Raw genomic sequence first — 22,404 nt, 5'->3', positions numbered from 1 at the left:
TGCGTTGCCCCCGTGGCCCCCCCCCCCCCTCTCTCTCTCTCTAGGTTTAGGACCGGAAGTTGGTGGATCAGGTGCTTTCAGTCATTCACCGATGCTATCTAGTGTATTTATTTTTCTTTTTAAAGGGTCTACCAGACTTGGACTAATTTTGGTTGACATGGCTAGACAATGTCTAGTCTTTGGCTGGACTCTATTTTGGGTACATCTAGAGACTGATTAGAGAATCTTTTTCTTTGACATTTCGTACACATGCAGTACCAACAAATGTTTATTTAAGAATCTTTCACAAGTTTGTTTTTTTGTGTGGAAAAGTTTGTTTTCTTTCGGGGATTTTGTGATGATAGGTTTCTAAATTTAATAAAATTTTTAAATTAAATTAAAATAAAATTTTTTGCAATTTATTTATTTCTGTGAATCATTCTTTTTGTTATAATATTTTTCTTGTTATTAACATTTTTTTTTTCGATTTTCGGTCTTTCTTTCCTATTTCAACACTATTTCGTTTTTTATTATCACTTTTCTTCATTTTTATCCTCATTTTTTTTTTATTGTTACAATTTGTAACAATCTTTATTCAGGTTTTTGTTTGTTTTTAATATTTTCTTTTCTTCCAAAAGTAAAGTATTCCTTTTCTTTTAATCCATTTATTTTATTGTATTTTTTTCTTTTACTCAAATTATTTTATTCTATTTTTCTTTTAATGAAATTATTAATATTTCTTATTTTTATTTCTTATTATTATTTTTATTTCTTATTATTATTTTTATTTCTTATTATTATTTTTATTTCTTATTATTATTTTTATTTCTTATTATTATTTTTATTTCTTATTATTATTTTTATTTCTTATTATTATTTAAACTCTATTTTTATTTTATTCAAATTATCTTTTTCAGTTTTTTCTTCTATTTTATTCAAATTGTTCTGATTGTTACTCTTATTTTCTTTTAATTGTGGTCCTTTTTATTCAATTTTTAACTTTATTAAAATTATATCTTACTCTGATTTATTTTTGGCTCTTATATTCAAACATTATTTCTCATTTTTGTTTTTTTTATTCCAATTTTGTTTCGCACACAGAATAATTTTTTTTTCTCCTTTTTTGTTATTTTTGTAAAATTACTCGATCAGGTTCCTCAGTTTTTTTTCCTCACAATTTTTCTGAAAAAAGTCAATTAAAAAAAAATTAATACACTATAAATATGATATAAATACCAAAATATAAGTTCAATTTTCCAATGTAAAATGTTATTTTTCATTCTAATTTTTATCCAATTTGTTTTTTTTTTCTTGGTATATAAGATATTTTTCACAATTTAAAAAATGTCCGACTTTTTTAATTTATATTTTCATTAACAAGTTTCTTTGTTTTTCTATAAGTTTGATGGAAAAAATGTTAATTAAAATAAAATTAGTCACAAAAACCAGAACATAAATGTAGTTTTTGATGTTAAAAAATATTATTTTCCATTCTAATTTTTTTTCTCGGATATTATTCCTATTTTTCCAATTTATTAATTAAATTTTTCCCTTACGTATCTATTCTGGTAAATAAAAATAATATTTTTCACAATTTAAAAAAATATGTTTCTTCAATTTTTCCAATTATTTTTAAAATCTAAATATAATTACTAAAGTAAAAGTTTCTTAGTTTCCTTTTACTATATCTTTGATCGAAAAATTTCTGTTAAAAAAATTATCATTATAATAACCGAAAAGTTTAGTTTCTCATGATAAAGGGCATTAGAAAGTATTATTTCTCATTTTATTTATTTAATTAATTTTGTGATTTTATTGGAATTTTTCCGTGTTTTATCTAATTGTTTTCCTTATAGTTTCTCTTGTATGCTGCATAAGAATTTTTCCCCCCTTCGTAACTGAAAAAAATATAATTTTTCTGTTTTTAAAATTAATTACTCGAGCAACTTCCTCAGTTTTTTACAGTTTTTGGTCGAAGATTTTCAATTGAAAAAACAAAAATGAATCACAAAAACCAAAATTAAAGTTTTGCTTCTGATGCAAAATTTTTTCTGCTGTGTGCATATACTTTTTCTCTGCAGTAACAATAATCTTTTTCCACAATTTGAAAAAATATTTCTTCAATTTTTTCCAATTATTAAAACAAGTTTGTTTTCTTTTTTACAATTTTTGTCGAAAAATTCCAATTGTAAAAAAAAAAAAAAAAAATTCATGAAAGAAAATACTATTTTTATAAGAAAGAAGAGTAAGATGTAAAAAAATATTTAAATTTAAAAAAAAAGTGGGGTTTTTTTTTTGGATTTTTTACTTATTTATATAATTTTTTGCGGCAGCTCAAAGCGAGTAGGGTTTTTTTTCTTTTTTTTTTGCTTCTTTCCACCCCTGTATATAGAGCTTCATATGTTTCTAATACCGTGAGAAAATGTGAGAGAAATGGCAATGTAGGGCTGCTCAATGTTAAATTTCGGATATCAGTAGGGAGGTGGTGAAATGGCTTCTCCGGAAACGCGGGTTGGTATCACTCAGTCAGTGTTGGCCTGGAAACCATTCATCGGGACACCCGTAGTACACCCATCAGCTGGTAATGGCCTGCCTGCCTCCCTTCCACAGTTATAAGCCTCTTCTTTTCCCCCCCCCCCCTAGGTATACTGTATATGGTTTTTAAAGGGCTCTTCCTCCGAGCAGCTGGTAACGAACGATGTCATGATGGTGTTACGGTTTCTTGGCTTGGTTTCACCAGCACGAAAAAAAAAAAAATTGAAACACCCCTCGTTCTTCCGCTGGTTTCGCAAGAGAAACCTTCCATTTCTCTTATAATACTTAGGAAAAGAAAGTGTAGTAGGTACCATGTGTTTATGTGACTCGCGGATGCACCTGCTACTTATGACTTTTAAACTCGATTTTACTATTATTATTATTTCCTTGGGAGATATATATTAATGTCTGAAGGGTTCGGTTTCGATCAGAGAGTCCTCCTTAGGCCTTTGGTCGACCTTGTTCGAGAGGTCGTTGTCATTTGTTTCGTTAGTTAGGTGTTTACGATTCTTTGAGTTTGAATACTTTGATTCTCCCATCGACAAGAGAATTTCAGTTCGTAGCATAAATTCTTAGCGCCCCCAGCACCATTTAGTCGTAAATAGGTCTCTAATATCTTAATTTTCACTTATTTTTACCTTTGTTAATTGTAGCTTTGTATAAATGCTGTTTTTGGTGCCTATTTTTTCATGAAATTATATTAATATTCACGAAATTAAGATTTAATAAAGATCGATCGAGATAGAGTCACGCTGTTCATTTTGAGAGAATCACTGGTTTGTATATACCAAGGGTGCTCAACCTTTTAGGTGAGTGCGGGCAACTTCATTGGTTTGAAAGCATATCGCGGGCCACTTCATTGGTTTGAAAACATGTCGCGGGCCACTTGAGTAATCTCTGAATGTGACGCGGGCTACTCGAGTATCACGGCCACTTTAGTGATCTCTATGTGTCGGGGTCACTTGAGTGATTTTTTTTTCAATCAATATATTTTATTCTTTAAGAAAGATCTATACCATATTATTATTATATTTGCCGCCAGTTATCTGAACTGCAGTGATCTGTAAATATACCGCGGGTCACTTGAGGGATGTGAAAGTGTACCACGAAACGCTTTAAAACACGGTCGTCTTAAAATTATCATGGGGGCTCCCTAGCCAAGTGATTTTTCTGAGGCAAATTTTTACTTGGCAAATTTACATGCTTACTCTCAAATTTCGAACAAAGCTCATTTTTGTGAGGCCCACGGGCCGTTCCTGTGCTTTAAGACGGCACTATTTATGAGCCCTAGAACTATGGCGCGGGTCACTTAACCTTTTGCGATCCTACATCGAAGTTGGGACTCGACAAAGGACCGCTTCAGGAAACAACAGTACTTTATTATTGCAACGGTCTCTTACGATAATAGGGAGTCAGTTCCCTGTGAATTCGGCTTCTTTGTACAACTCATAAGCTATACAAAAAAATTTTTTTTTCTTTATGTGTAATGTGTGTATAATGTAAATGTGTGTCACTTGGTTCATTTTTACAAAATCGTGTTTGATATCTCGGCTCACATCAGCTGATTCCGAGAGCCACATTTGGCCCGCGGGCCATGATTTGGGCATATATGATATCATGGCCCCCACAAGAGTGGGGGGCTGACATGGCTCCAACCCTGGGGCCGGGGACGATTTTCATCATTTTTTTTGTTTTTTCTCGCTATAAATTCATCGTAAAGGGGGCCCGTGAAAATATGAACTTGGGGGCCCGCAAAAGATTCCAGCCTAGGGGCCCTGCTCCAGGATGTGGGGGGGGCATGTATGATATATATATATATATATATACTGCACGCATTTTTGATGCATTCATCTACATTATTATGTGTATGTGTTCATTCCATGTTATAACTGGTTAATTTTTGTCTCATTTCAGGTTGAACTCCTCTCCCTCCTTCTATACATGAAATATATATTTTACATCGTCCCGACGACCAAAGAATCCATTGTGATATATATTAATATAATAATAAAGAAGAATCGATGCCGCCATTAACATGCGCATGAAAACTGTCCGGTGTCCGATCCCGATCTGCAGCAAGAGAGACAGAGAGAAATAGACAATATATTCCGAGAGCATCTAGGACTGCCATTTTACGTGTGAATATTAATTGATTAATGTTCTTGTGTATTGGGAGAAGGGGCCTTTTCTACTTGATCTCAATAATATCGATTATATATATAATATATACATTACATATATTAGTATACATATTTTTTATTGTGGAAGAATCGGTAAAAATGTATTTAATTTTGCATATAAACGACTCTGTACATATTATACACACACAAACATGTATTTTTCTCGGTAATTTTTTTGAGAGATGTATACAGTAGCGCTGGGTGTTAGCTGTATATTCTGGAACGTTGTATTGTATTTTGAATACATACTAATATCTGGTGAAATCAAACCCTATGTACATTTCTTCGACGTTTTAATACATTTTTATTGTGTGCTGGGACGAGAGTATCGATTATCGTCATCCGTGGATGTCATAATCGATATATTGATTGGAATTTTATTTTTTAAAAAAATTGTAATTATATATAGGAAATTGTCTCTGCATGTATAATTGTCATTTTTATATATATAATAAATACTGTAATTATACATATATATAATTTTTAATATATAATGGATATGTAATATGTCTGCGGCATCAGCTATTGATCTCATCATCTAAAAAAAAATTACAATTTTAAAATTTTTTAAAAATTTATCGCCAATTTTGGCGGTAGAATTAAATCTATTTTTACTTGTATTATATAATTTTAATTTCATTATTAATTAATTAATCAATCGAGATTTTTTAATGTATTATGCGTCTTCTTTTTTTTTCACCATGTGTATAGAGATATTGAAAGATATAGTGAAGATTAAATAAATCGTTTTCTGAATCTGATTGTGAATTTCTGAATCTTTCTCGAATTTATAATTTTCAGGTACTTAGGCCGGGATTACACTATAAAAGTTTGATAAAAGATCGTTCACAAAACTTGAAGAAAGCAACTAATAAGCCCATTGATTGCATTCTCTCGAGTGTAACCGATACGCTTATTGGTTGTATTTTTCAAGTTTTATAAAAACATTTTTTATAAAACTTTTATTGTGTAATACCGGCCTTAGGGTGGTATTACACTGTAAACGTTTTGTAAAAGTACTTTGATAAAACTTGAAAAATACAACCAATAAACTAATCGGTTGGATTGTCTAGAATGTAACCCATCAGCTTATATTTTTTCAAGTTTTATACAAGCACTTTTATGAAACTTTTATAGTGTAATACCGGCCTTAGTAAAGGCGGGAATACACTATAAAATTTCAAAAAGCGTATCGGTTACATTCGAGTGAACGCAGCCAATAGGCTTATTGGTTGTTTCTTCAAGTTTTGTAAAAGATCTTTTATAGTGTAAGGCCGAGATTACACTATAAAAGTTTTAAGAAGTTCTTTTATAAAACTTGAAAAATGCAACCAATAAGATGATCGGTTACATTTGTTCGAATAAAACCAATATGCTTATTGGTTGGATTTTTCAAGTTTTATAAAAGAGTTTTATCAAACTTTTATAGTGTGAGCCTGGCCTAAGGCATTGAGGAATTTGTATTGAAATCTTAAAGTAATTACTGCGTTAAAATTCATTTTTTTTAATCTATAGGCCCACCTCTGGACCTTGATTGAGGCCGGGATTAATTACTCTATAAAAGTCTTATAAAAGATCTTTCACAAAACTTTAAAAAAAAAGAAACCAACGAATATTGGTTACATTCGATCGTATATAACCAATACGCTTATCGGTTGTATTTTCCAAGTTTTGTAAATGAACTTTTATCGTGCAATCCCGGCTTAAGGCCTAGATTACACTATAAAAGTTTTGTAAAAATGCTTTTATAAAACTTGGAAAATACAATCGGTAATAAGCTTATCGGTTACTTTCGAATCATTCAGGTTATATATATTTCGTGGGAAAGGGAATCGGCGCCCAAAAGAAAAATTCATGCATTATTACAAAATATACGTACAGTAATTCTGAAAAATATCCATACAAAAAAAAAATTATATATATATACAGTCAAACCTCGTTAATGAGTCACTCTTGGGAGCGCAAAAATATGACTTAGCAAGCGGAGTAAGATATAGCTGTGCCAGTTCTTGCCTGAGGATAATTGGGACTTCCAAAAAATGACCTGGTAAGCGGAGTGACGTGTTAACCGGGTGACGCACTAACGAGGTTTGACTGTATATATATATACAAAATTAAATGTAAATTAACCAAAAAAAAACCAAAAAACTATGATAATTTGGAATCGAAGACTCCTAAATGACGTAAGGAATAATTCTAAAACTAATGCAAGTTAGGACCTAATGAAAGAAATTGTCTGAAAGCCAATAAATAGTAAGGATCTATGAATTGAAAATAAGAAAAATAATCGACACAGCTAATTCCAGCTCATCCGTGGCAATTCAGGATAAATGAAGAAAAGAATAATTCTGAATTCCAGAATATGGATGAAAATTAAGAATTTATGAAAAGAATAATTGCAAAATTTATAATTATTCAGAGTTTATGAAAAAAATAATTCCAGAATTGATGAAAATTCAGAATTTATGAGAAAAGTTATTACTGTGCGGGGTCCCGTGTGAGCGCACCCAGTGCCGTCTTAAGGCATGGGCCTACACGGGGGGCCTCACAATAATGAGATTTGGTTGAAATCTTCTACAATTTACCTGGTAGGGCCTCAGAAAAACCACTTGGTCAGGGGGCCCATGATGCTCTTAAGACGGCCCTGCGCTCACCCCTAAGGGCGGCTCTGCATGCTACCCGAGGTCACTCCCATCCTCCCTGATGCACTGCTTGGGCCTTCTTCCTTTCAGAAATAAACAAAAGGAGGCAATGCCTGTTTTTTTTTTTAATAAACAACCCTAAAAAAGAACGCCCCCATAAAAAAAATACTGTTACACGCATTGAAAAGCAGCAGTTTTGGTTAAAAGCTAATTTCTGTTCCTTATTGGTGTGGTGGCGCCATCTTCTATGAATACATGCAAATGAATTTGACAAGGACGCGCGCATGCGTCTTCGTTCCAGGTTTCGGAATCATAACTCTGCCATAGTTTTAATGAGCACAGCTGTCAGCAACAAATGTCAGAAGTGCTGCCATCTACTCGCTGTATTCCAGACTAACAAGATGATGGAGATCTAAGTGGCGCTCCGAATGATCCAACGCCACAAGCAGTTGGATCATTAGGCTGGGCAACCGGGGAACTGCCCCCAGCTGAGTAGGAGAGGGGAGCCCCCTCACAAAAAAAAATTACACTTTTATTTTACATAATACTGACCTTTTCCAGGGGCCCAAGAGAAAATGTGCTCCGGGGCTCCGAGTGGGCACGCAACAGCCCTGGTCACATAATAAGTGTTAAAAATCATGGGGGTTTTTTTTGGAAATTTTTTTTTACCACTTGAAGTGAGGATTGTTGAATTACAGGATTAACGTGTACTTTACGGGACGCTCAGGGCCATATTAATGCATGAGTCCTACCTGGGCACGGCACGGGTACCTTATTTGTATTGGAGGGGCAGAGCCGTCTTAAGAGCATTATGGGCCCCCGGATCAAGTTATTTTTTTAGGTCCTATCTGGCAAATTCTCGAAAATTTGAACCGATTTTTGTTTTCTTGAGGCACCCGTGCCCGGGTGGGCCCATGCGTTAAGACGGCACTGTTGGGGAGGCTTCCACGATAACATCCTGCAAAATGCTATACGAAAATAAATATGTAAGTTAAGAGGTGGTCTAAGCTCTCTTTCATTTTGTGTTGGATACTGTTGAGACGGCAGCGGTAACAAACTCTGATAATACTTTTGATAAATGTTTATTTTGATTATATTTGTTACATAAATTTTCTTATATAAGCTTGTCGATCACCCCCCGCTGCGAGTGTCATGAAAAATTTTCATTTGTATTCGTTTTACCAACGAATAAAATCCAGGGCCCCCCAAACAAATACCCGGGACACCAATTCGCACACTTTTAGTGGGGCCCCAGACTGGCTTCAAATCGGGCTTCCGCTGTTGCAAATTCTACAACAGAAAAGGATGAGATTCATCCAGGACCCCCAAAAATGAAACCTGTAAACATGGGACCCCCGACTTGGAAGCTTGTCGGTCATCCCCCGCTGCGAGTGCCATGAAAAATTTTCATTTGCATTCGTTTTACCAACGAACAAAATCCAGGGCCCCCCAACCAATTACCCGGGACACCAATTCGCATACTTTTAGTGGGGCCCCAGACTGGCTTTATCTCGGGCTTCCGCTGTTGCAAATTCTACAACAGAAAAAAATGGGATTCATCCGGACCCCCAAAAATTAAACCTGTAAACATGGCGCCCCCGACTTGGAAGCTTGTCGGTCATCCCCCGCTGCGAGTGCCATGAAAAATTTTCACTTGTATTCGTTTTACCAACGAATAAAATCCAGGGGCTCCCAACCAATTACCCGCGACACCAATTCGCATACTTTTAGTGGGGCCCCAGACTGGCTTTATCTCGGGCTTCCGCTGTTGCAAATTCTACAACAGAAAAAAATGGGATTCATCCGGACCCCCAAAAATTAAACCTGTAAACATGGCGCCCCCGACTTGGAAGCTTGTCGGTCATCCCCCGCTGCGAGTGCCATGAAAAATTTTCACTTGTATTCGTTTTACCAATGAATAAAATCCAGGGGCTCCCAACCAATTACCCGCGACACCAATTCGCATACTTTTAGTGGGGCCCCAGACTGGCTTTATCTCGGGCTTCCGCTGTTGCAAATTCTACAACAGAAAAAAATGGGATTCATCCGGACCCCCAAAAATTAAACCTGTAAACATGGCGCCCCCGACTTGGAAGCTTGTCGGTCATCCCCCGCTGCGAGTGCCATGAAAAATTTTCACTTGTATTCGTTTTACCAACGAATAAAATCCAGGGGCTCCCAACCAATTACCCGCGACACCAATTCGCATACTTTTAGTGGGGCCCCAGACTGGCTTTATCTCGGGCTTCCGCTGTTGCAAATTCTACAACAGAAAAAAATGGGATTCATCCGGACCCCCAAAAATTAAACCTGTAAACATGGCGCCCCCGACTTGGAAGCTTGTCGGTCATCCCCCGTTGCGAGTGCCATGAAAAATTTTCACTTATATTCGTTTTACCAACGAATAAAATCTAGGCCCACCCACGCAACTACCCGTGACACAAATTTTATGGGGGCCCCAGACTGGATATATCTTGGGCTTCTGCTATCTCAAATCCTGGTGTTATATGTATATTATACATATTCATACCTCTCGGCATGACCCCCCACAAGGGCAGGGCTGACAGGGGCCACAACGATTCTTATCACTTTTTGATTTTTCACACTATAAATTAACCACAGAGAAGAGGGGGGGGGGCCCTGAAAAGCTGGTTTGGAGGCTCGCCATCTAAATTCCAACCTAGGGGGCCCTGCTGTAGGATGATGTGGGAGCCTCTCGGTACATGCACATAACATGGTCCCGATGGGTCAAATGGGTCCCGATATGTGCTAGAGTTAAATGAAAACTCGACCCAAAATCGTAACCGACTTCCGTAACACAAAAACGTAACAGATTTCCGTCACTCTAAAACGTCACCCACTTCCGTAACATAAAATCGTCACTAATTTCGGTTGCTTAGCAACAGGCCCTTTTCGAGTTTGTGATTTTATATTATAGAGGTTCAAAACGCGTCGCGGGTCAAATAAGTGTTCTGTAAATGTGCTGCGGGCCGCCAAAGTGACCTGAAATTGTGTCGCGGACCGCGTGAATGATCCGTAGATGTGCTGCGGAAGACTTAAGGAAGGCATATTCAATCCGTTGCTTCCGCGAGCACCATGGTGCTCCCAGAGTGCTCGATACTCGCGATGAATTTCGCTCTCGCGGGCACTTGATCAACGTTCCAATTAAAAAACCCTTCCGCAAATTGCATTCAAGGATTGAAATCATCGTGATTTCATGCATTCGTATATCAAGCTTGTCGTAGGGGGGGGGGGGTGCTCTTTTTTTTGATGATGGGTACAGTGAATGTTCGCGACTGGAAAAACGTTGAAGACCTCTGACTTGAGGAATCTGCAAATGTGCTGCGAGCCACTTAAGTGATCTGTACATATTTTTCGGGTCCCTTGTTCAAGTAATTTGGAAATATGCCGCGGAACACTTGAGTGATGTAGAACTGCACCGCGGGTCACTAATGTACCACTTAGTTCATTTTCAAATTAGGGTTTAATGTCACGGGCCACCTCATATTACTCCGAGGGCCACATTAGGCTCGTGGACCAAGAGTTGAGCATGTTTTTTTTTTTCGTTCTGTAACGTTCACATACCTATGCTTGATATTGCGTAAGGGGTCGTTCAAGAATTACGTAAGCAAATTTTTAGCCATTTTTGACCCCCTTCCCCCCCCCCCGTCAGCAAAAGTAAGCAAAACGCTGACCCCCCGCCCCCCTGTCACCAAAATTTCGTCATCAGCTCTGCCCGTCTGAATCCTAACGCATATTGGTGGGATCAGAGACGTACACGGTGGGGGGGGTTCCTCTCGTGCCCCCTTCCCACGATCAAAAATTTATTTTTTTAATGAAAAAAATAATAATTTTTTTCAAAATTGAAATTTCGGAAGAAAATACCTTTATATGTTATTATAATCAATTTCTGTGAATTTCAATGTTATTTGAAGGGTAGGAAATTTATCTTCAATAAATTCATTGCGACCCACCCTCTTAGCCATATAATGATAAATCGCATAAAGGCCCTTGGCCCGCGGACCAAATATGGCCCTGGGGGTTACTTGATGCGGCCTGCCCTCTTCAAACCTAATTTTGTAAAAATGAACTAAGCGGCGGGATCGCTTAAGTGTGCCGTGGTACAATTCCAGAACATTTAAGCGGCCCGTGGCATATTTTCAGATCACTTAAATGACCCGAGACACAGTTCCATAACACTTAAGCGATCCGTGACACATTTAGAGATCCCTTGAGTGACATGTGACGTAGTTTTAGGGCACTTAACTGGCCCCCAGTGCGGTTCTACATCACTCAAATTACCCGCGGCACATTCTCAGATTATTTAAGTGATGCGTGGCGCAGTTCCAGAGCACTTAAGCGGCCTGGACACATTTACAGATCACTTGGATCCGTGAAACATTGAGGTCACTAAAGTGGCTCTGTAGGGCACTTATCAATAGGGGGATGTTACTTGAATTGCCCACAAACTATCGAAAGGTTTTTCTCGTTTTTGGCGCACCGAGTAAGATGCCGTTAAAAATATTTCATATCTGCATAAAAGGTGGTTGATGACGTAAGCATTATCCAAACACCCCCCTCCCCCTTGTCATCAAAAGTCAGCAAATCGGCCCCCCCCCCACCCATCGATGATGACGTAATACTTGAACGGCCCCTAACCTTAATTTTCGAATGCACTTTTTATAGTGGTATTTAATTGAAGAGCTGATCAAGTGCTCAAAAGCACGAAATCCGGCATGAGCAATGAGCGCGTTTGGTGGTTCAGGGGAGCACCACGGTGCTCGTGAGCAACCGGTCAAAGATGGTCACTTTACTACGGTAAATCCCTCTATAATATTTTTGGTTCCATCGCCCCCTTCTTCAGAAATTATTCTCTCTCATCGCCCCCTAACTCAAGTGAACCCATAGGATCCTATGTTATACTCGTAGCTTCTGTCGCCCCACCCCCTGGACCATTCAATCGCCCACCAGGCGGGTGATATTGCCCACTTTGGGAAACACTACTCTATAATGATATTTTTGAAAAGATTTTGAAATCTCACTACAATAATATGTTCAAAAAATCGCCTTAAATATATTTTGTTAAATTCCTCAACAGTTTTATTTCTTTCGAAGGTGTACAATAACGTGTGCAACGTGTCAACACCTTCTGTAGCAGAAAGCCCCTCCGCGAGAAGCTCGTGACGTCACTGAAGTCGTCCATTTCACCTATAGTCACTGAATATGCTGCAGAAAAAAGCTAAAAAGCTAAAGATTTCACACACGTCGGACTAATAAATTCAATGGCTGCAGAGGCATGGCCCCCACATACTGAAGCAGGGCCCCTAGGCTGGGGTCTTTTGCAGGGCCCCCGACAAGACTTTCACGGGGGGGGGCCCCTTTATGATGAATTTATAGCGTGAAAAAGCAAAAAAATTGTTAAAATTGTCCCGGGCCCCGGGGCTGGAGCCTTGTCAGCGCACCCCTTGTGGGGCCCATGGCTACAGGTGAAATGGACGATTTTAAGTGCTCAAAATTCTTTGCAGGGGCAAAACAAAGTTTACATGTGCTTGAATTGTATAAATTAATTAATCACTTACATTTACAGTATTTGCTCAACGTTTCCTCTCGATGCAATGATATTTTTTCTTGATCCGCGGATCATTATATCGAGGTTTCACTTTACTCTTTCACTACTGAAAAATATGGTTACCAGATTCGAAAACTGAGAAAGGGGGACGCCTGCGCGCGCGCCATCGGCAAAGCCGAGTTTTCCTAGGAGCAGGTTTTCTGTGCCGCACGCAACGTGATCCGCCCAGCTTGACACGTCGTCCACTCACCAGTAAGAAAATGAGTGTGACTGTTTTCCTACAGAGCGCAACGCGGCTCACGGGCGTTAGTGGCTAATACGTCGGGCGTAATTGGCCGACTGCTTCTGGAGGAGTCAAATGCGTCGTGCGCCGCGCGTTTCACCGATCTTCCCCCTTCATTTCTGTTGTGCTTTCTTTCCCTTCCCTTCAAACCGGAGCATTTTTCTCCCAAATGATCAGCATCTAGTGCGGTTTGCGTGCATTTTACTTTATGTGTGAATAGAACAGGTAACCCCCCCCCCCCTCCATGAAGGAAAAAAACCTGTTTTTACTTTGAAAATAATAATAATAATAATAATTCTGGAAACCTGAAAATGGGAATTAAAGGGCGGATTTTTTTTCCTAAACGTTGGAGGACACTTGAAATGACATCGAAAAGGAGGATGTCTGGTAACCCTACTGCAGTACAATGCTTCTCAAAGTGTGTGAGCCGTGGCTCCGAAGGGGACATCGCGAGTGGTTGGCGTACTGATGTGTGTGCCCATTCAGTGCATTTGAAGAGATTATTTTCTAAACCGTTCTGGGGAGCCGCGGATAAACGAGGGTAAGACTAAGGGAATCCGTGGGGTTTGGAAAACGTTCGAGAATCACTGCTGCAGTATGAAGAAGACAATCCGAAAACAACCCTGAAAGAAGAAAATCGCACAGCATCTGTCTCAAAAATACTCATATTCGCTCAGCTGTACAATACACCGCCTGCGTGAAACATATTAATTAACTAAGAATTTGAATGTTCAGTTCTTTATTTTCATGAGAAATGCATACCAGAGTGGCATGTTGGTAAGTTGCTCGTCTACCACCGTGAAGGTGACTGTCACGGCCCCAGGTTCAAACCCGAGGGAGGATATATGTAAGATATCTCGTAGTCAAAGTTGATTAGGGCCATTCAAGTATTACGTCAGCTGATGTTTAGCCATTTTTGACCCCCCCCCCCCCAACCCGCCAGCAAAAGTAAGCAAAATACTGACCCCCCCCCCCCCCCCGTCAGCAGCTTAGAGTATTTCATATCTTCAAAAAAGGGTTATTGATTACGTAAGCAGCCTCACCCCCCCCCCCCGATGCTGACGTAATACTTGAATGGCCCCACTTAGTAAGAAGAGGTGATAATCGATTCACCATTTCCAGGCATAAGAAATGAATATATTATGGTAAATGTGATAAATATCCGGTTACTATGCAAAACTACGAACCACCATTTTGGTAAGTTCGATAAATTTTGCAAATTTATCGCATTTACCAGTGGTTATGTTTAATCTGCTCGTAGGGGTAAATATGATAAATCATTAAATTAATTACTTAAATTTACCGGACATTATGCGATGATGGATTTGATCGGTTATGGTGATTATGTTTAAGAATGTTGGTAAATGTGAAGAAAGATTGTATCGTAAATTGTATAACAAGACTGACAATTATTTATAAGTTTTTATCCTTATAACAATTAATTAAATTTAGTTTATATGGAAAAATATGTGTAGTGCAGCCATTATGTACGGGAGAAACTTATTAGTGATATTTCAGCATTAGTTCTTCCATATTTATCATACCAACTTCACTCGGGAATTGCGCGCATAATCACCGGTAAAAGTGATAAATGCAAGGCCTGATTAACCATTAAGCAAAATGAGCACGTGCTCGGGGCATCAGTACAAAAGGGGCACCACAAAAATATACATCAAATGCTATTTTTTTTTTTAAATGCACAATTTTTTTTCAACATTGACCATCCGATAGAACAGTGATTCCCAACGGGCGTTAACGCCCCCTTGGGGGCGATGGGGTTCCAGGGGGGCTTTAGAAGCTACGGGTATAACATAGGATCCTATGAGTTAGATTGCTTTGGGGGGCGATGGGAGAAAACAATTTCTGAAGAAGGGGGCGATGGAACAAAAAAGGTTGGGAAACTATGCGATAGAAGATCCTAAATTTTAAGAACACTTGAAGATCATTGTCACAAGGATGGCACAAAAGATGAGAAACTAATAATATTGCAAACTAGACCACGTTATTTTGTTGAGTTTTTCGATTAGCTTTTCGCAAAGTACGCCCAGGGCTGTCTTAACATTGTTATACACCCACATACAAAGCGATTTTTCTGAGAGAGGCACTACTTACCAAGTTAAAAATTCCTACCTACCTATTTGCATATTTACTTTTGAAAATCGGAACCAGATCTAATTGTCACTTGACACCCCGGTGCCATAAGTGCCCAGATGGGCCCATGCAGTAGATCAAGTTCTACAGAATAAGTACATGATGTTTGTGAGTCATTAGTTGATCAATAGTGTAGTTTGATCTATAGAAGTAAAAGAAATGCTACCAGGTGTAAATTACAAACTTGAGAATGTATCTAAAAGAGAAAATACTCAATATAACGGTGATTCATCAGAAAAATAAGATACCTATTGGCAGGGCTGCAACTGGGTACTTGGTTAGCCAGGACAACTACTCATTTAGGAACGTCGCTCGTAATGCTGAAGGATAGGTTGAATGATTAAATTTTCTCTCCTTTTGTTATACGCCCGGGGCACCAGACCAGCATGCTCCCCCCACCCCCCACTAGTTGCGGCCCTGCCTATTGGTAATATTATGGCCATTCTAACATTCAATGGTTTTTCCTTGGAGTGTTGTTACAGCCTTTATCTCATCAACTGTTCGTCGTAGTGGTATGGTTCTAATTTTGAAAATTCTCAAAATGTGACCAGAAATCACCTTGTAAGAGTTTTGAAGATGAAAATACAGTGTACAATAAAAAATTTAAATCTTTATACGACTCCCCCCGTCGTCTAACTTCCAATTAGCCAGTTGTTGGTCTTTCTCTTCTGAACCTAACAAACAAATTACATGTTTTTAACTGCCTTATCCCCTGAGATATTTGAATTCAAAAATCGGAGACCACTGCTGGCTTAGGAGAATTTCGCGGCCCAATGCAAAAAAAAAAATTTTGGGGGCCCCCTCTAAAAATTTTTTATGTAGTTGTTCCCCGACTTACAAACTTTTCGAGTTACGAACGTAAATCTTGAAGGGGAAATTTTTTTAAATAAAAGGAACGCATTCTATATTACACTCATTTTTTCATTATTTCAGGAACGCGTTGATAGTCTGGATCCTAATCAAACACGATCCGTTGAGAGGGAATGACATTTACATTAATTTTACAAAATTCACAAATTATTAATAATAATTATCGTGGTCCACCTACTGACAGTTCATGGTGGCTCGAACAATATTGAACAGACATCAATTTTTGTCATACTTTTAAAGCGCTTCATCATCTCTTTATCAACTATACGTTGCAATTCGGTAACTTTGATCATTTTTCGAATTTTTAATTGCTGCTGTTGTTTAATTAATGTAAATTTATAGAAGTAAAGAAATCAAGTACTGGAATTCCATGGCCCCCACGAGGGTGAGGCTGACAGGTATCGTCTTAAGTAGACTAACCATATTTCCTCGAGAGAAATACGGGAAAATACGGGGCATTGCCAAAAATAACGCCAAAACTAAACAAAGTTGCCAAATACTGCTGAAACTACGGAAAAAAATCACAATTGGGGAAAATAAAGCATTACTGCAAATTGCAGTGGATTAAAATAAATTCCACGAAAATAAAATGTTCACCAAGAAAAATGTGGGGAATTAATATTCTTATTTATAGTTGTGATTATCATAATATAATTTATGAGTTGGAAATTAATTTCGATCTTTGACTTCAATAAAGAATAAAAATTCAAGTAGGCTTCGTGTAAAAAACGGGAAAAACCGGGACACTTTTACCAAAAAGTCGGGACGACTAGAAACGAAAAATACCGGGACTGTCCTGGGAAATACAGGACGTATGGTCACCCCAGCATCATGGGGGGGGGGGCCCGAGCCAAGGAATTTTTTGGAGGCCCTACCTGAAAAATTCAACGACGTCTCGTTTTTCTGAGGCGCCTCTTCTATTGAGGCCCTTTGGGCACGATGATCCTGGAGGGGAAGCATGCGTTAAGACGGCAGTGCCTAAGGTCCACACCAGGCGTCCTCTTTTTTCAGTTTAGAATCTGGTAACCCTATCAGAAGACCACGTAATCCGTATTTGCACTTATTTGTTCGATCATCCATATTGTCTGAATTTTTTTGTGAAAAGAAATTAACCAAAATTTTCGCGTCTCAAAAAAATTTTATGCTAAAAAATAACAAAGAACTCTTTTTTTCATCATCGCAGGAGTTGCTTGAAACTTCGAGATTAGATGGCAGCACCAACAGTATATAAATCCGGAGCGTTTAGAGAGCAAAGTGAGCATTGCTAGGTTGCTTTAAAATTGGCGTCTAAAATTGGCGAAAAGACTTAGAATTGAAGGTTGGCGAAGAAAATCGCATTCTGCTTTTTTCTTTCAGCCATGTTTTCGTTTCGCTTGTCGTCGTTTTCTTGCTTGTTTCTGCTATTCATTTTTCTGTTGCCGTCCTTGTTATGTCATCCGATCATGGAAATAAACGGCCCTTATCAGGACCAAATACCTCTTCTAACACGGGGAATCGCTCAGAATTACGATGCAATTTGTGCGAGTCGGTGTTTTCCTGGGCAAATACCTTGAAAAGGCATGTGCGAACAATTCATTCAATTTCGGGTACAGCCGTGGAAAAATTGAAGTGCCCCGAATGTAAAGCTATGTTCGGTCGGCACCATGTTCTCCGCAATCATCTGCATCTGTTCCTCATCTGCATGAAAATCATGGTCTGGTGATAGAGTATGAGGAGCACGTATTTTCATCCATCCAAGGTGAGTTTATTTGTCGATGGTGTTCCTTATATATAGAGGCGTAGGCAGGGAGGTGTGCCTCTGCTCTTAGTTTAGAAATTTAATTACAATTACTGACACTAAACCATTTGAACATTTTGGATATTATGATTAACTACTAGGTGATTTCTCTGTTTACACTCCCGAAAAAGGTTAAAACTTGTAATTGTCCCAAGGGCCCCCATTCCCTTCATTATTTGCATCCATCTTGATAACTAGAGAAATATTGAATTTATGTAAACAGCTATTTACTTTGCCGTGTCTGATTTAAATGCCATCCTCATTTCCAAAGGCAACTCTTGGACTGTGTAGCTGCACAATGCATAGCCCTAAGGCTGGAGTTGTAGTAGAGCGAAGAGATAAGCAGGTGATTTGGAAGGAGAAAATGCATTAGGGCAGAGGAAGAGGTGCCCACACATAGTAAACACGGTGGGGAAGCGCAAAAATTACTGGAGTGTTCTGAAATGTAAGGAGGTGATGATACCTCTGCAGAAGAGGGAGGGAGAAACAAACTAAACAGTAGATAGAGAAAAACCTTACCTCGCGGGAAAAACAAGTATTTTTTTTACTTCCAATCCTTGTTGAGTGGGCTCTTTCTCTTTGTCTCTTTGCTCGAGTATGTGAGATGTACAACAAAACAATTGTTTTTGATGCTCTTCTCTAGCTCTTACCGTTTTGCTGCAGTATGTGTTCATGTGTTCGGTCTACGAGGGAATGTCAAATCCCAGTCCAGTTGAAGGAGTTCAAAGTTTTTTATTGAGAAGAAGTGCAGAAGTGCCAAAAATATTAGTCCCACACAGGTTGATTTTTCTCTGGAACCGCTCAGCTCATTTCAATCATCTAAACAACCAGCTATCTCCACCCTGTTGCTCCCCGAAACACCTAAATGTAAATGCTTATGTCCGATTTCACTGTTTGCAGGCGCTTGATAAGCATTTAAATTAAACATCTTTGAAAATTGTATCCAAGGATTATAATTATGTAATTTCAGGCATGTTTGTCAAAATTGTCTTGAAGGTGCTCTTCATTTGATGGTGGGCATAAATAGTGCTCACTGCTCAGGAAGGTTTAAGACCCTTAATCTGAATACTCCAACTCAAAGTTGTTTTTTCATTGGTAATTTTTGTCAAGGTTATCAATCTAGTATTTAAAAGTGACAGGTATCAAGTTATTTATAATTTTGAAACTGATGGGTTTTTTTGTTTTGTTGCAGATTTTGATCTTTGGAAAGTGGAAATGGAGAAACAGTCGAAATGTTTCTATCGAAGGCACCATCAGTATAGCATAAAAGGAGGAATGCGGAAGACCTTTGTCTGTCATAGGTCGGGAAATTTCATTAGCAAATCCACTGGCCAGAGATGTTGTAAAAGTCAAGGTAGCAGAAAGATTGATGTCTGGTGTCCTGCAGAAATAATACTTCTAGTGAGCTCTGAAAAGGTTCAAGTACAGCATTGGAAAAGTCACTTTGGACATACTAATGATTTATGATTTAGAAGATCCAAATCTTATTAAAGCAGAGAGGCAAGAAGTTGCAAGTGAGTTCATATTCATTTTTTCTTTCATGTATTTTTATTTCATTTGCCCTCTCCTTGTATCCGCCTATGAAGGGAAGTTTAACATTTGAACAGTCAAAGGACCAAGCCAATCATTTTTATCTCGTTTCATTTTCATTATGAACCAGATTGTTTAGAATGTTGAAATTATACAACTTTTTCTAAAACTACTACTTGACCTACATGCACATCATACATATTCCTCAGAATTTCTAACAAATCTGTACATGTCAGAATGTTATGTGTGTGTTTCATATTTTCCATAAAAATACTGAAACATTATGGTGTTCATCTTTATAGAGTTTAAAAAATAAAATCAAGATATTCTTAGTTCTATTCAAAGGAACCATGGCCAGTCAATTCGACCAGAACATTATAAACACTTTCATTGCTTGCACAGCTAATATTTTGTTGAATCATCGGGTCCCTTGATGCTGCGGAAGTAGGTGACCAATCACAAATAAGCACACAATATAGTCTTTGGCAAGCACACGATGTAGTCTTTGGCGCTTTTGTTGATTGGCACTATTGGCGATCAACTTATTATTTATTATTGCCTTTTTTCGTTATTGAAGTTGGCAACAGCACTGATTATATTTTCATCCACGTTTTTATTTTCTGTAATCCGGTGGTTGTACCACTGATTATACTTTTAATTTTTTAATACTTCAATTTTTTTTCATATTTTTCGTAGTTTTCAGTTTTTTTCTTCATGTCAACCTTCGAAGAAAAGACGCAGTCCTTTTCAGGGCCATCCACTTACGATTCTCATTTCACCGGCTCAAAAATAACATATTATGTTGTTTATAAATTGCCACAGGAGTTCAATTCGGACTATCTGGACTTTAAAGGTGATTTCATCTTAGGCTACATGAATGAAGCTCAAGAGGAGACATAAAATATATGGCGAAGAGGTAATTTTTATTGATTCTACACGGCACAAACAAATACAACATTAGATACAACATTAAAATGCATGCCAATAAACACAATGCAGCTATTATAATTTATGCACCATATTCAGATTCTTATCGACATGAATTTTTCTTTCACAGGGTCATCCCGAGACACTATCTTAAGGAGAAGGCAATACACATCCTGGCAGCACGTGTAAAGACCAGGAGGAAAAAGATGAAAGAAGACCCACCAGGATGAAGCAGCTGCGAAGACCCAATCCAAGGATAGAGAATATATTAACACAACTAAGCCGAAGAAGTAAGTCAAGATTAAAATGTATGCCAGTAATACCCTTAATTTGTACCTTTCGTGCGAATCGATGATTTTATGTATGATATTTTTTCATTGAATCACCATGCAGATATGTAAGTTTTGAGCCTTAATAGAATTCGGTATTCTAAACAATTTTTTTCATCCCACCCTCATGTATGTGCCAGAAAAGGATTAAAAAGTCTAAACGGGTGATAGTTTTGTCTCCTCCCAACCTGTTCATCAATAGCCAGTGGGGTTGACAAATGTTTGCCGTAGCGGTAAAAATCATGGGGAGAAAGAAAAACTCAGCAAAAATAGTTTTTCTAGTGGCGAAATTGAAATGCAGTCAAATCCTGTTTTAGCAAACTCCATGAGACTGGAGAACAGGGTTGGTGAAAAAAACTTTTTCTTGGTTTAAACCAGGTTTTTTCAGACTTCTAATAATTAATTAAAATAAAATGTTTATTAATGTAACTAACACTATTCCTATATTAATCTACAAATATTTCTTACATTGTAACAAAAATCCACTTCTGAAATTTAGTTATTTTTTTGCTTAACTCAATAAATTACTTTGACAATTCTTAACCATATAATTATAATTATTAACCATATAATACAAATGTTTTTCCTCCAGTTACTTTCAGTATGCTTAATTAAGAAGTTATTTTGCAAAAACTGCTATAAAAATTAGGTGAATATATTGTATTTAATGAAGCTGAAATAATGCAGATTAATTAGCAGTGATTTATGATATACATGGTGATTATAACCCCCAAAGCAGAATGTTTAGTACTGTTCTGTGGTAAGATATCAGCTGACGAAATGTTCTGCGGTAAAAATCCCCATACATGTATTTTTGCACTTTTTCTTAAAATTCTTCCTAATTGTTCTGCGACGTACGTCACAGATTTTGGCACATTCTGCTTTAGGGATTATAACTAAAGTTCTGGTTTCAAAACACTTTTTAGAAAAGCCATCATCAGAATGACTCGAATTTACATGGGAAAAATGTTTAAAAATATAAAATTAACGACACTGTACTCATCCAACGTGTGGGAAGTTTCCTAGCAGAATGCAAATGATAGCCAGTCAGAGCAAAATAATTTAATTAGCATTGCACAATTTCATATAATTCATGGAAACATTACAAAAATGAAGTAATTGAATAAATAAAACTGAACTTGCTTAAGAAATGTTAAATATATTACCCACTGTGTTCTGGCAATGAGGTGAAAGCACAAACATGCTTGTTCAACAACAGGTCAGAGTATGTCATGATGTGGATGTGCTTGCAATTCAACCACTGTTCATAACATAATTCTAAGGTTATGGACGGAAAGTTAAAGTATAAATAGTCTATTTGCGTTTTTTTATTTTTTATGGTGATTTCACCATTTGCAATCCAAGATAGAGGTCATGAAATGCAATTCAGCTATATTAAATAATAATGACTAATTAATTTTTAAATCACGATGCTTGAATGATGAATCTGTTTCCCTTGTAATTCGATAGTAACGCCGCTTGAAAAGTTTTCTTTGGTGATGAGTTAATTCTCACATCATTGACGGCTGATTTAGCAGCGAAAATCCATGGAAAAGTGACGTAATCGCCAGTACAGGAAAGGGGGCGACCATTAATCTGAAAGTTTTCCCTTCCGCTTCGCAGATGGCGCTG

The 22,404-nt window shown here is 37.6% G+C and overlaps 1 protein-coding gene and 1 long non-coding RNA gene across 2 annotated transcripts in view; both read left to right on the top strand.

Annotated features, from left to right (window-relative positions):
* LOC149071598 (uncharacterized) overlaps positions 1-5,154 on the top strand; it is a 31,324-nt gene extending 26,170 nt beyond the window's left edge. The window contains exon 3 of the mRNA XM_089247772.1: positions 4,429-5,154. The gene's annotated coding sequence lies outside the window, so the exon portion shown is untranslated. The remainder of the gene's footprint in view (positions 1-4,428) is intronic.
* A 12,706-nt stretch (positions 5,155-17,860) lies between these two features.
* On the top strand, positions 17,861-19,473 carry LOC149071597 (uncharacterized). Its single transcript, XR_016194552.1, has 2 exons — positions 17,861-17,947; positions 19,179-19,473. It is a non-coding gene; the product is annotated as an uncharacterized LOC149071597 (long non-coding RNA).
* Positions 19,474-22,404: the final 2,931 nt, after the last annotated feature.

Source organism: Pholcus phalangioides, unplaced genomic scaffold, assembly GCF_987345545.1.
Source record: "Pholcus phalangioides strain wild (caught in Gottingen) unplaced genomic scaffold, Ppha-v1.0 ptg000018l_1, whole genome shotgun sequence".
In the NCBI taxonomy this organism is placed as follows: domain Eukaryota; kingdom Metazoa; phylum Arthropoda; class Arachnida; order Araneae; family Pholcidae; genus Pholcus; species Pholcus phalangioides.
The sequence above is the reverse complement of the archived record's forward strand: the minus strand, read 5'-3'. Positions and strand labels throughout refer to the sequence as shown.